Source organism: Podarcis bocagei, assembly GCF_964188305.1.
Source record: "Podarcis bocagei genome assembly, chromosome: 1".
NCBI classification, from domain to species: domain Eukaryota; kingdom Metazoa; phylum Chordata; class Lepidosauria; order Squamata; family Lacertidae; genus Podarcis; species Podarcis bocagei.
This window is the reverse complement of record NC_138125.1, coordinates 76,856,330-76,868,782: the sequence shown is the minus strand read 5'-3', so window position 1 is coordinate 76,868,782 and position 12,453 is coordinate 76,856,330.

Here is a 12,453-nt window from a genome sequence, read left to right as displayed (position 1 = left end):
ACATTGGTGAAATCTCAGTATCGCTTCCATTTATTAGCCTTTCAGCCACAAGGAGGAAAGAAATAGCACCCTATCAGTGACAATAAGGCAGCAGTTGAGAACCTGTAATTTGGCCATTTCAACCAAGCCACACCCACCTGTCCTACACCTGGTGTCATATGTGACACCAGGTTTGTGACAGGTAAAGATTCACTGCATTCTGAAAGCAGTGGTTGCAAGCGCTACTGATCAGCTGATCTATGGCACCTGAAAAACCCTGGGCCTTTGCAAGTGTTGCTGTGGCACAAGAGGGTTTTGTAAGCACCAACAACAAGGCATCTCTGGAATTTGCATCAGCCAGGTACCCTGGCATCTCTGTTAGCTCTGTGTCCCATTTGATATGCATTTAGCGCTGTCAGGGAACTGCCATCGGAGCTAGAGGCAGAGGGAAGGCTCCAGAGGGATGCCGGAGAGGGTCCCAGTAGGGAGAGAGGCAGCCCATCTGCTGGGGAAGGAAATCAGCGTGACACCAGTGGAGAAGGGGGGCAGATGGGGGAATCGGAGAGGAGGCTCCAAGACTCCTCACCGGAGACCAGCGGAGAGAGTACGGGTACTCCGTTGCCCACACCCTCCCTGCGCAGAAGACTTCCGCGCAGGGAGAATAGGAGGAGACTTGGCGTCAAACAACTTTTATGCTGGAAAAGGTTCAAGAAACGCCCACTGACGGATTCTGCCAGCGATTGAGACAGTCACGATGCTGGAGGCTGTTCAGTCAGAAAGGGTTTAACCAGGTAACCTCGCCAGCAGTGGCGGCAACTTACGCACAAGCAACCCCTAAATCCATTACAAGCGCTAATGCCAAAAACCTTTGATTTGGGTATTCCTATGTTAGCATTTGGATCTCTGTGGTTTGCGAACAAAGTCATCCTGTTAATGAAGAAAGACAAGCCGGAAAGGAATTACACATGAAAAAGAAAAAAGCCCAGTCTTGATTAGGACTTTGTTCTCCAACATTTAAATAAAAAGATTCTATCTGCAAAGGTATGGGTGGGCATGCAACAAGGAATTTGTGTGATGTGGTTACTGAAACAAGCGGAAAACAGAAAACTACCCTCAGGGTTGGCTTAACCGAACCGATCAAAAGGGAGAGAAACAATTCAGGCTGTATTCAAACAAAGGGCCAAAGGAGATGAAAGAAGTGGCATTATCAAGGGCAACAATGCCAATCCTTGGGATGCTTGCATTGCCTTCAGAGCATTGCGCTGGAGATAGAAAGGCCAGGAGCCAGGATTGTATAATTCATTTTTGGACCTCTCAGGCATATTTAAATTTAAACTCTGCCACCTTGAAATTTTATATTATTAAATACTTTCGCTGAAGTTCTTCAATTTGGTTTTGTTGGTTGAAAAGTCTGCAGAGCTGCGGCACTTGTGCAATTTCTTTCTGCTAATGTTCTTCTCACAAGGGTTGATGCCCACATGAATCCTGTTTGTGGCAGACACTGGTTGTTTCCGCATTCCAAGACAGCTCCATGGACCATCTACTATTCAGTACAGGTGATGGTGAGAACACAAGTATCGCTTCCATACTGGCAAACAACCCAAGTGTTCCATCTACCCCTCCCCCTCCCCCCCGCAACCAGGGATATGTCATTAGCTGAGGAGGGGAGGGGAATGTGTCCACCAGAAGCAGGGAAGTCTTATGCCTTGGCCTTGAGAGCTAAGGCTTCTTTCAGTGTCCTCCATTTCCTGCTTAATATCTAAGGCTGTACATTTTCATCTAGATCAAGGCTGGGGGAAATGTCACCCTTTTGATTGTCAGACTACCACTTCAGCAGTGGTAGGGCTCCGACTTCCATCCCCCATGGCCATTGGTCATGCTGGCTGAGGCTGATGGGAGTTGCAACCCAACAACAGATAGAAGGCCACAGGTTCCCCATTACTGATCTAGATCAATCCACTAAAGCTTTAATTTGCACCTCTCCTTACCTTCTGTTTAATCACCTTGCAGTTGCTGATACTCCTGTAAGGATAGGACTCTTTCAGCTGCACTCAACTTGTTGGGAGAAATGCCCCCTTGATTTATCTATGGCTCATTCTGTCTTTGCTAGTAAAAGCCCATGGAGCAAAATAGGGCCCTTGAAGATTGGGCAAAACCATGCAGAGACACAGAGGATGAACTATGTGGCAGTGCCTTGTAGCCCAATATCTATTGTAGCAAAGTGAGTGGAGATTTAATGGGGAGACAGCTATAAAAAGAGACTGGGTAGGGAGTAATGGAGTTACAAGAAGGATTTGCAGGACTGTTGGACAGCTCCCATGCTATTTCTAAAAGCTTAAGCCCTGGATCAGGGTTCCCAAATTGTGGTCCATGGTCTACTTGTGCTCTTTGATCTTCATATGGGTGGCCCATGTCATGTCTGTGAAGAACGCTTATCATTTGAAAATCCATGTAATTTAATTGTAATACAATAAAAGGCAATGTAAGAAATAAAATAAGCAGTAAAAATGCCATTAAAAATAACACAACATCTAGTACAGTGCATTACAATTCCTACAAAAGGCAGAAAAATCATGAAGTGGTCCGCCAAAACCCTCAGCAATTTCCAAGTGGTTGGGCAGGGTGCATGTGTGATGGTTTGAGAACCACTACTCTATATGTCTATGTAGAACCTGAACACTGTTTTGAACTCTTTTCCTGGAGCAAAGAATGCTTATAATGCCCATCCTCTACCTGGACCCTGGTACACCTGCGGTCTCTTGACAGGACAGTTGGCTTTGGGGGGTGAATTTGACATTTGGGGCAATTGGCAAGGCAGCTCCTTGTCAAGTTTGCTCCATCTACTTGAGCTGTCTCGACTCCTGGGCCCTCTTCCGATAAGGGGTTCCCCTCCCTCGTATCATCCTCACAACCATGCTGCGTTGTCTCTGAAAGAGAGAATGCCTGGCCCAAAGTCACCAAAGGAATGAGAGGGCACCTTCATCATCATCATCTTTTATTTGCATGCCGCCTTTCCACAGTTAAGAAACAATGCTCAAGGCAAGTTTACAGGGAACCAGACAGAGGGCCTTCTCGGTAGTGGCGCCCGCCCTGTGGAACGCCCTCCCTTCAGATGTGAAGGAAATAAACAGCTATCTTCTCTTTAAAAGACATCTGAAGGCAGCCCTGTTCAGGGAAGTTTTTAATATTTAATGCTTCATTGTTTTTAGCACTTGATAGGAAGCTGCCCAGAGTGGCTGGGGAAACTCAGCCAGATGGGCAGGGTATAAATAATAAATTATTATTATTATTATTATTATTATTATTATTATTATTATTATTATTATTATTATTATGTGGCCTACAGCATAACAAGATTTATAGAATCATAGAATCATAGAATCATAGAGTTGGAAGAGACCACAAGGGCCATCGAGTCCAACCCCCTGCCAAGCAGGAAACGATTTACATAATTACAAAAGTCATAAACAATAAATAAACCACATCAAAAAGTACACAACCAAACAAGAAACAATTTCCACATAAATCAAAATATAAAACTAAGAATACAGCATTAATATCACAGCTTAAAATGACATAGGTAAAATATAACAGCAATTTAAACAAAAAACAAAAACAAAACAAAACGGAGCCTCTCTGCTCAGCAGTAGCAGCAGCAGTCCTTTATAGAGCCCATAAGACCACACCCTGGGCCAGGTGGTGAGTGGCAGGACTGGGCCCTCATGAAGCCACACCCCTAGGAGTCCTGCTCTGTGAGCTCCTTGTGTGCTTTGTCTGACTAGAATTTGTCCTTGAATTGTGACGATGCCTCTTGCTTAGGGTGTGTGTAGAGAGGTCTGGGTTTTTTTACATGGCCGAAATGTGGTCCACTGTGCAAAGGTAGGAGTCACACACATTGCCCCATCTGCTTTGACCTCTGACTCCTCCCACCACTAGCATGTGGCCCGCAAAAACTTGACCGTGACGGAATGTGGCCCTTGGGTAGAAAAAGTTATTCCACCCTTGCCCTATATCTTATTGAGGGTTGTATATAATTCTGTGATCATGGCAAGTACTTGCTGATGACCAGGCAGCGGGATAATACCAACACAAAATGTCACCGATGTTCATATGTGCAGCTCAATCTCCATGTAGTTTTTTTCCTCTCCTGCCCCCTTCTCTCTCCTATAATCTTGAATAATTACAGTATGTCTTTTGAAGCAATTACAGCACAGTTGAGCTTTCACTGTAAAACAGAGCCGTTCCGCCTTTGCAGCTCCAATCAACCGTACCAAAAGCAATAGAGTTTAATAACCCATAATGACAACTCACGCCTTAGCATCTCCAGCAAACTTTCTGGGGCTTGAGCAACAACAGGAAAAAATAGAATTAAAACCCACATCACTACACAGACTTCACAGCCTCTCATTATATAGCAACTTGGATGCTGGCTGCAACCGGCAAACAACGTAGCCTTGTGTCGTCTCATTAAAGCCAATGGGAGAATTCCAGAATGGGTGATGTGAAGACTGTAGCCTTCAGCACCTATGCTCCCCTTTACCAATACACATAGGCGGCTTTGGTTTAAAAGTTTTTGTTTGGGGTTTTTTAAAGTAAAGAAGCTTTGGGAGGCTGCCAGTTTAAGCAAATGAATGGAGGGATGAGAAATTGCTTAACCGTTTTTCTCTGAACATTCAAAACCCCATCCGTCCATTGCTTTTACTCCACCTGGAGGGAGAAAGATAGCAGTATGGCTCAGTTCTAGAGCCATAGCTCAGAGGTGGAACAGACATTTTATGTACTAAAGGTAAATAAATAGGTATAAATATATAAATAGGCAGGAGCAGGGACCGAGCAACGGGAGCTCACCCCATCGTGGGGATTCAAACCGCCGACCTTCTGATCGGCAAGTCCTAGACTCTGTGGTTTAACCCACAGCACCACCGGCGTCCCATCAGTCCCTGATACCTATAGCTAAAAAAAGAACAGGTGATGGAAAAGACCTTTTCCAGAATTGAGGGCTTGATCCAGTGAGGGGGCTGCTCCACCCACTTGCCAAATTTAGCCTGTGAGGCTGGACCTGATAAGAATCTGGCCAATGGAGCAAACTCACAGCACACATTGGCCACTGGGATGTGACTAACCAACACACCTTCACAGCTCCTCTCACACATTTTTTCAGTGTATGTGGAGGGGATCATCTGAACCCTCTGGTGGTGATTGCTGTACAGTAGGCCCCAAACCAAGTGACATGGGGAGGGTTACATTCCAGGGGTCCTCACACAAGGGCAGAATCATGCAACGTCAGGAAGAACCCTGGAACTACCCTCAGAGTGACCTTACTGGCCTCTAGGAAGCCCACATGAGGCCTATCTCTACCTTACCAGACTCTAGGAAAGTCACAGAAGGACTCTGGAAGACTGTGAATGACTCCCACAAGATCTCATTGGAGCCACTCACACTCTCCCAGAGGCCTCCTGTGACTTTCCTAGAGCCTGGAAAGCAAGGTGGAGGGCTTAAAAACTCTTTCCACAGCCAGAAAATCCCACGCAGAAAGAGCTTGTTAAGACTTCTACCTTGCCTATTGGGCTCTGGGAAGGTCACCCACGATCTCATGGGGCCTTCACAAGATCTCATGAGATCTCATACGGCCCTTTCCAACTGTTTCCCTGCATTTTCTATTTATTTATTTTCCTGCCACCCACACAATGCTGCAATTGCATAAGGAAATCACATGTAAGTTGTGGATCTACTGTACCACTTTCTGCTTCATCAGGTGAATTGGTTATATGGCTTATTTGGAATCGAATGCACCTGACTGGATGGATTATTTCAGCACATGGCTTTGGACAAATTACCAATGGGCCCAACAAAGAGTGATGTTAGAGAGTCATTTATCAACCAGGCCTATCAGCAGCTGTATTGTGACAAGGAATCGTGGGTGATTACAGTTGGCATGACCAGCTCTCTCATTTCAGCTTCTCCCATCCGGTTTCCTCTGTTAACTACATTTGCCACCTTCTCAGTTCTGAATGAGCTAACCACACTGAAAAGTACTAGAGACAGCTAAATATTTTCTGGCCTCCTGAGTCATCCCCCTTTTTTCCAATAACCATATAGATTTCTGGTCCAGGAGATGGTTTGGCAGTTGGGATGTTGCTCAGTTAATGGAAATTATTGTTGTTATTATTATTATTTAAAAAATGATTATGCTGAGAAACTGAGAGATAAAAGGACACCTATATTGCTGTGGCAGTTGCAAAAGGTGGTAGTAATTGAAGAAGGAACAATGCTAGCAATTAGGGGAGGAAATTGTCCAACATTTTCAAGGTTATATCACACCTTCAGTGTAGAGCAGCCTTCCCCAACCTAGAAAGTTAAAATGTTTTGGACTGCATGAAAGAAGTCCAAACCCCACTAGAAGCAGCCAGCCCATCCATGAAGCAGTATGAAGGGAGCTGATTCAGGGTGGCATCCCTTGAAGAGTGGCAACTTGAGAGAAGCCACCACCCAAAGTGGTGAGATGAGCAAGAGGCTGAATAGGGGGTTGTACTTCCCACCACCATCACCACCACTCTCCGTACCATCATGCCTCCCCCTCCCACAAGAGGCAAAACCAGCACCCCTTCTATTGCCTCCTTTTCCTCACTGCCACCAGGTGGGTGCCTGGCAGTGGGTGCCCAGCACTCAGCACTCGCCACTGGCAGGCTCTCACTGCTGCCAGGTGCTTGCTGCCTCCTGCTCCAGGACTTCAGCGGTCACATGGGTGACTGCATGCTCCTCTTCTTGCCCCTGGGCTACTGCCTTCCTCCTGCTCGCTGTCTTCAAGGCAGCCTAGGAGCAAGTACAGGTGTGTGCTACTGTTGTCAGGATCAAGGAACAGGAGGTGGCAAACATCAGCAGCAGTGAGCACCTGGCAGTGGTGGGCACCAGGTGGCAGCAAGGGGCAGAAGATGGGGGGACTGTGCTGGTTGTTTTGTCCCTAGTTGTGAAGCATTTGGGGCCAGCCCTGCTTCTGGATCAGAACAAAAATCCATCTAGTTCTGTATCCTATTCTCCCAGTGGCCACCACCTACTGTTCATATCAGCTCCAGCCAGCATGCCCAGTTTTCAAGGATGATGGGAGTTGTAGTCCAAAACCACACCAGTTTGGAGAAGGCGGGTGAAGGATCCATGTTGCTATTTGACTTCTATTCTCAGCAAGGCCGTCTTTAGCATTGCGCTGCTGGGGTGCAAAGATCCGCCCAGCACCCCCAAATTTAGTGCTGCCCATGTCTACACCCAAGGCGAGGCCATGGCGGCAGTGGCGGTGGCGTCCTGCTCTTCTGAGTCTCGCTGCCGTCCCCTCAAGAACCGGACACCGCCGCTCTGCAAAGGCGTGTGGCTTCACATCCAGGCGCTCCCCAGGAGGAAGAAGGAGAAGAAGAGGGATGCAGCAGCCTTGCCGACAGTGGTCGAGAGAGCAATTCCTCTTCATGCAGTGCAGGACTCCAGGGAGGAGAAAGCGGCCAGGGTGCGGGGGGCAGCGGCAGCCAGCTTTGAATGTCAGCTTGATCAAAATTATTTATTATTTCATAACAGGTAGATAGTTAAGAGCTTAGGCAGCTTCAGCACCCCCCAAAATTCGGCCCCCAGGTGCCCCGCACCCCTTGAACCCCCGGATAAAGACGGCCCTGATTCTCAGTGTTGTGGCCTTGCTGACAATTTGCATAATTGTACTGGGGGGGATGTAAAGTTATGCCCCAGAGTTGTGGCTACGAATAGCACCAATAGCTGGGCATGTATCATAAACATATGTTTACAGCCTACTGTTGAACATATTAGTAACCTTTCCACAAGCAACATGACCTCTCTCTAGCTGCAGCTGCAAATGAAAAATGGCAGGGTCAGAAGAGGACATGTTTGCCCTGCCTCTAATCTCTTGCATATAGTCTCTTTGTCAGTGTTTGCTGCATGATGTCCTTCCTCAATAACGTATCATTATGTTCTTGATACCGGTACACCCCCAACCTCTTGGCTCCTTTTCTCTTCCTTTGGGCAGTGGTTTCAAGGCAGGCAAGTAAACAACAGATACAGCAACACTATCGCCCAAGGCGTTTTGCTGCCTGAGACAGCAAAGTGAAAAGGAAGAAGGAATGGACGGTAAAGCGATCTTTCTGAATGTGTCCCCTCCCATGCCACTGGAAGAGCTGCCCCAGGAAGCTTTTTTAAGGAGCAATGGGATGCCATCCTCCGTTGCACCTTAGACAGCAAGCCATGTGGCGGGGAGTGAGGGGTGGGCAGAGTAGGACACGCAGGGCACACAGCAATCTCTTGCCAACAGAGGGACTTAGGAGGAACAGCCTTCAAGCTTTTGTACCTATCCCCAACATCTGCCGCCTGATGCAGTTGTCTCCTAATGGAGCAGCCAGCCATGTTTGTCACAACCCTTCTGGAGAGTTTAAGGTTGAAAGTAGCCTACCTGTTACAATGCAAGAACAATGGAATTTTAATCTCAAGTGTCTGAAGGGCTGATTCCTGACATATTAGGGTTTATCTCCCTACCCAGATCCAAACAGGACCCTTGTAATTCTGATCCTGCCACAGCTCTGTATGCCTTCAGGAGACTCCATTGTTGGGGTCATATCTGACTCATTTCCTTGCCGCTTGTTAGGGCCCTTGTGTTTTGTTTTCCCCATCTTTGTCTTTCCCCACTCCCTCCTGGGGATGTGAAGTTTGGGGGCCAGGAAGGTCAAGAGGGTCCACACAAGTGACTTATGATAATTGCAGACTCTCAACTGCTCAGCGACTCTAAATTCCTCCCTGACATTTCCAGTCTAAGGCTCCCACTGACTCAGCTGCTGGTGGTGATATTTAAACAGGGATTATCTCGTTTGTGATTCTTTTTCTTTGATAATAGGGCAAGGGAAAGTAATTTTAACACTTTCGTGCTGCCTTCCTACGGTGCTGGAAGACATACCTGCCAAACCTCCAGCTCCTTCGGCGCTAAATGGAAGAAGGCATCCCATCAGAAAAGATGGCTCACAGCACCATGACAAACTTCCCAGTGCTTTGTTTCTAATGGAGCTTTTGCTGTTAGTTCTGTAAATACTTAATGCATTTCCATATTAGAACTTGGCTCAGTCTGTTTTCAAGCATGTCCAGAACATGGGGAGATGATTCTTGGCACAAATCAGTGCATTCACCAAAACTGAAAATCGTGTCCTAGCCAATCCTAGCAAGGTTTTGAAAGGTCTGGGATATTATGATTATTACCCCACCCAAAGTACAATCAACTAGAAATCCAGTTCAAGCACAATTGAATGGCTGCTTGGTTCCCTTATATCCTATACTGAATCCTTACCATTCTGAAGACAAAATACCTTTAAAATACAAATGCTTATTTTTACAATGGAGTAATCAATACTGTGGGACACAGGTGGCACTGTGGTCTAAACCACAGAGCCGAGGGTTGCCAATCAGAATGTCAGCGGTTCGAGGACTTCCGGGTTGGCGCCATCGCCGAATGGCGGACTCCCTCCGAGCTCCGGAGGGAGTCTGCTCGGCAGGGGCTGGGTCCTACCGCGCCGGCGACGCGGGGACCCTCAAAAACCACGGGCACGGAGCCCGTGGACATGGGGACTCGGCTGGTACCGTCAGCGCCCTCCCGACTCGTGAAGGAGCCTTTTTAAAGGCTACGGATCGGGTGCCGGGGAGCGGCGTGGTACTGTGAGTCTATCGCTTCCCCTGCCGAGCGCAGCCGCATGCCATTCGTCGGAGAGCGCTGGCTTCTTCCATTGGAAATTTGGACATTTAACAACAACCCGTGAGTAATTGGGTAACTGGGTACAAAAGGAGAAAAAAAGGAATTTTTTTCGGATTCGGCACGAGCGGGGGGGATCTAAAAAGGAAGTCAGTCCCCTCCCTGATTGTAAACATGCTAAAACAAGGACTGAGAAACCAAGATCGATTCAGAAGTTTATTGCTGACAAAAAATATCAATTCCACGATGGGATACTACAAGAATTGTGCTGGAGGAGAAAAGTCGAGGGTGAGAGGGAAAAGGCAACCCCCCCCCCCGGGAACCGGGGCGATTCGGAGAACCTGGCGGAGAGAGATGGAGAGTTTGACAGCTGTCAAAGTAGCTGTCAAATCTTGAGAATACAAAGAGGACTTTGTTACAAGCATTTTGCTGGTTAATTTTGATACAATTGGATATAAATATGGATATAAAATGTCGGGGGGGGGAAGAAACAACAACTTGACTTTTGGATTAGAGGACATAAAGTTACTGCAACCCCCCTAGAGGGGCTTTGAGACATTACAAGTGGCGTATGTGGAAAACTACTCTGGGATGTGTACTGGTCTTAGCTCCTGGGAAAGTAGCAAAACTGAAATATTGTTTTGTCTACAGAGGTGACAACACAATAGAATCTTTCTATTGAAGTAAGGTAGGAACTGGACGTAAGTTTTTGTTCCTGAATAACAAACCTCTGTAGAGATACTAGATTTCAGAATAAGAATGGTTTTGCAGCTGAACAAGACAGAAACCTGAGAAAGTAAGAAACAAAAGAGCAAAGGACCAACTACGCCACGGAAAGAACAATGGGAGGAACAACAATGACCAAGGGAAATTAAAGGCCTCTATTAGACTGGATTTTTGAAATTAAACATTATCAAAACAAGCAAATTCAAAGAATACCGGCAAGATGGATTGAGGAAAATTTGGCTGTGGACTTGAGACCTCCAGGCCGACAACATACAGACTGATGGACATGGGGAATCCAAACCGGGGAAGGGAGGGGGAATTCTAGAATCCAAAGGCTATGTAACCAACTTTTGGAATCTTCTTCTATCTTCTATCTTTCTATATAACTTTGGTATTTTGATTTAACATGTTTTGGAAAAAAAAGGGGGAATTCGTGGAAGGAAACGGGGCTGATCTTGGGGGGAAAATCTTTGTTCTATTTTGTTAAAGATGAGGAGTGTTGTTAAGATTGTAATTTAAATTGGCTAATAGGTACAACATATTAGGTTTAAATTGGGAATGAGAACTTGTGGAATCAACTTAGGGAAAGGGGAATACAGTCGGGAGGGGAAGGAGGGAGTCCCAGAAAGAAGGTTATGAAAATAAGGGTTTAAAATTGGTCTTTCTTTTTCTTTCTTTTCTTTATCTTCTCTATTTTTTCTATTCTGTTTTTATTGGAAATTTTAATAAATATGATTATAAAAAAAACAGAATGTCAGCGGTTCGAATCCCCGCAACGGGGTGAGCTCCCGTTGCTCGGTCCCTGCTCTTGCCAACCTAGCAGTTCGAAAGCACGTCAAAGTGCAAGTAGATAAATAGGTACCGCTCCGGCGGGAAGGTAAACGGCATTTCCGTGCACTGCTCTGGTTCGCCAGAAGTGGCTTAGTCATGCTGGCCACATGACCTGGAAGCTCCCTCAGCCAGTAAAGCAAGATGAGCGCCGCAACCCCCAAGTCGTCCGCAACTGAACCTAATGGTCAGGGGTCCCTTTACCTTTTAATCAATACTGTATCTCACATTTAGATCCATCTTTCAAAGTGAGCATGTCAGGCATGATTCCTCACAAGGACTTCTGCTCTTTTCTCTTTCTTTCTCTGTTTTTTGTTTTTATTTAGATTAGCTTCTTGTATTGTATTGTATTGTATTGTATTGTATTGTATTGTATTATGAAAAAGCTTTATTCAAATCTTTTAAAAAAGGAGGGAAAGTGAAATTTATTTTTGCTTGTGTTTTAATGAGAAACTACCAAATTTGAACTTCCCTAACCAATATGTGAACCAAAACACAGCTGTCCTTTGAAATTCGCACTTCACCAAATTTTGCCATAAAATTCTGCAACCGAACAATATGTGCAACGGTGTAAATATATCACCAAAAAATGCATTACATTTGGGAAATTTCCTTGCAAAAATGCATGCACCTGTCAAATCTTCATGCAAATGTGCTTACTGGAGAAATCCACACTAAAATGATGGTGAATTTTCATGAGGATTTTAAAATTAAAAAGCACACAAAAAATTGCTGTAGAAATATCGAGAACTGAATGTAAGAACAATGAAAAGTTGGAGAACAGACACTGACCTATTCATATTTGAACAAAAGTTGATATATTTTAGCTGATCCTCGTTTATCCATTTTTATAATGGTAATTCTGTAAGATCCTTAAACTTCTAAAGTATTCTTGTACCAGAGACCTTATTTAAAAGTATTCAACCCAACTAGGATTTCTACCTTTGAACTTTATTTTTACTTCCAGATAATCAAGTATAGAACCCTCTTTTATATGATCAGTATAACTAAATAAATTATTTTTTCCACATTACCAATCCCTTCTCACGGTCGCTTTTTAATTTATTCACTAGAGACTTGGGTGGGGATAGATATGGATGCAATAATATGTCATGCTGATTGCAAATCTTTAGAAGATCTCGAATCAAAAACCATATTTTTAATGAATTCTGATATATTATCTATTAATAGTTTTTATT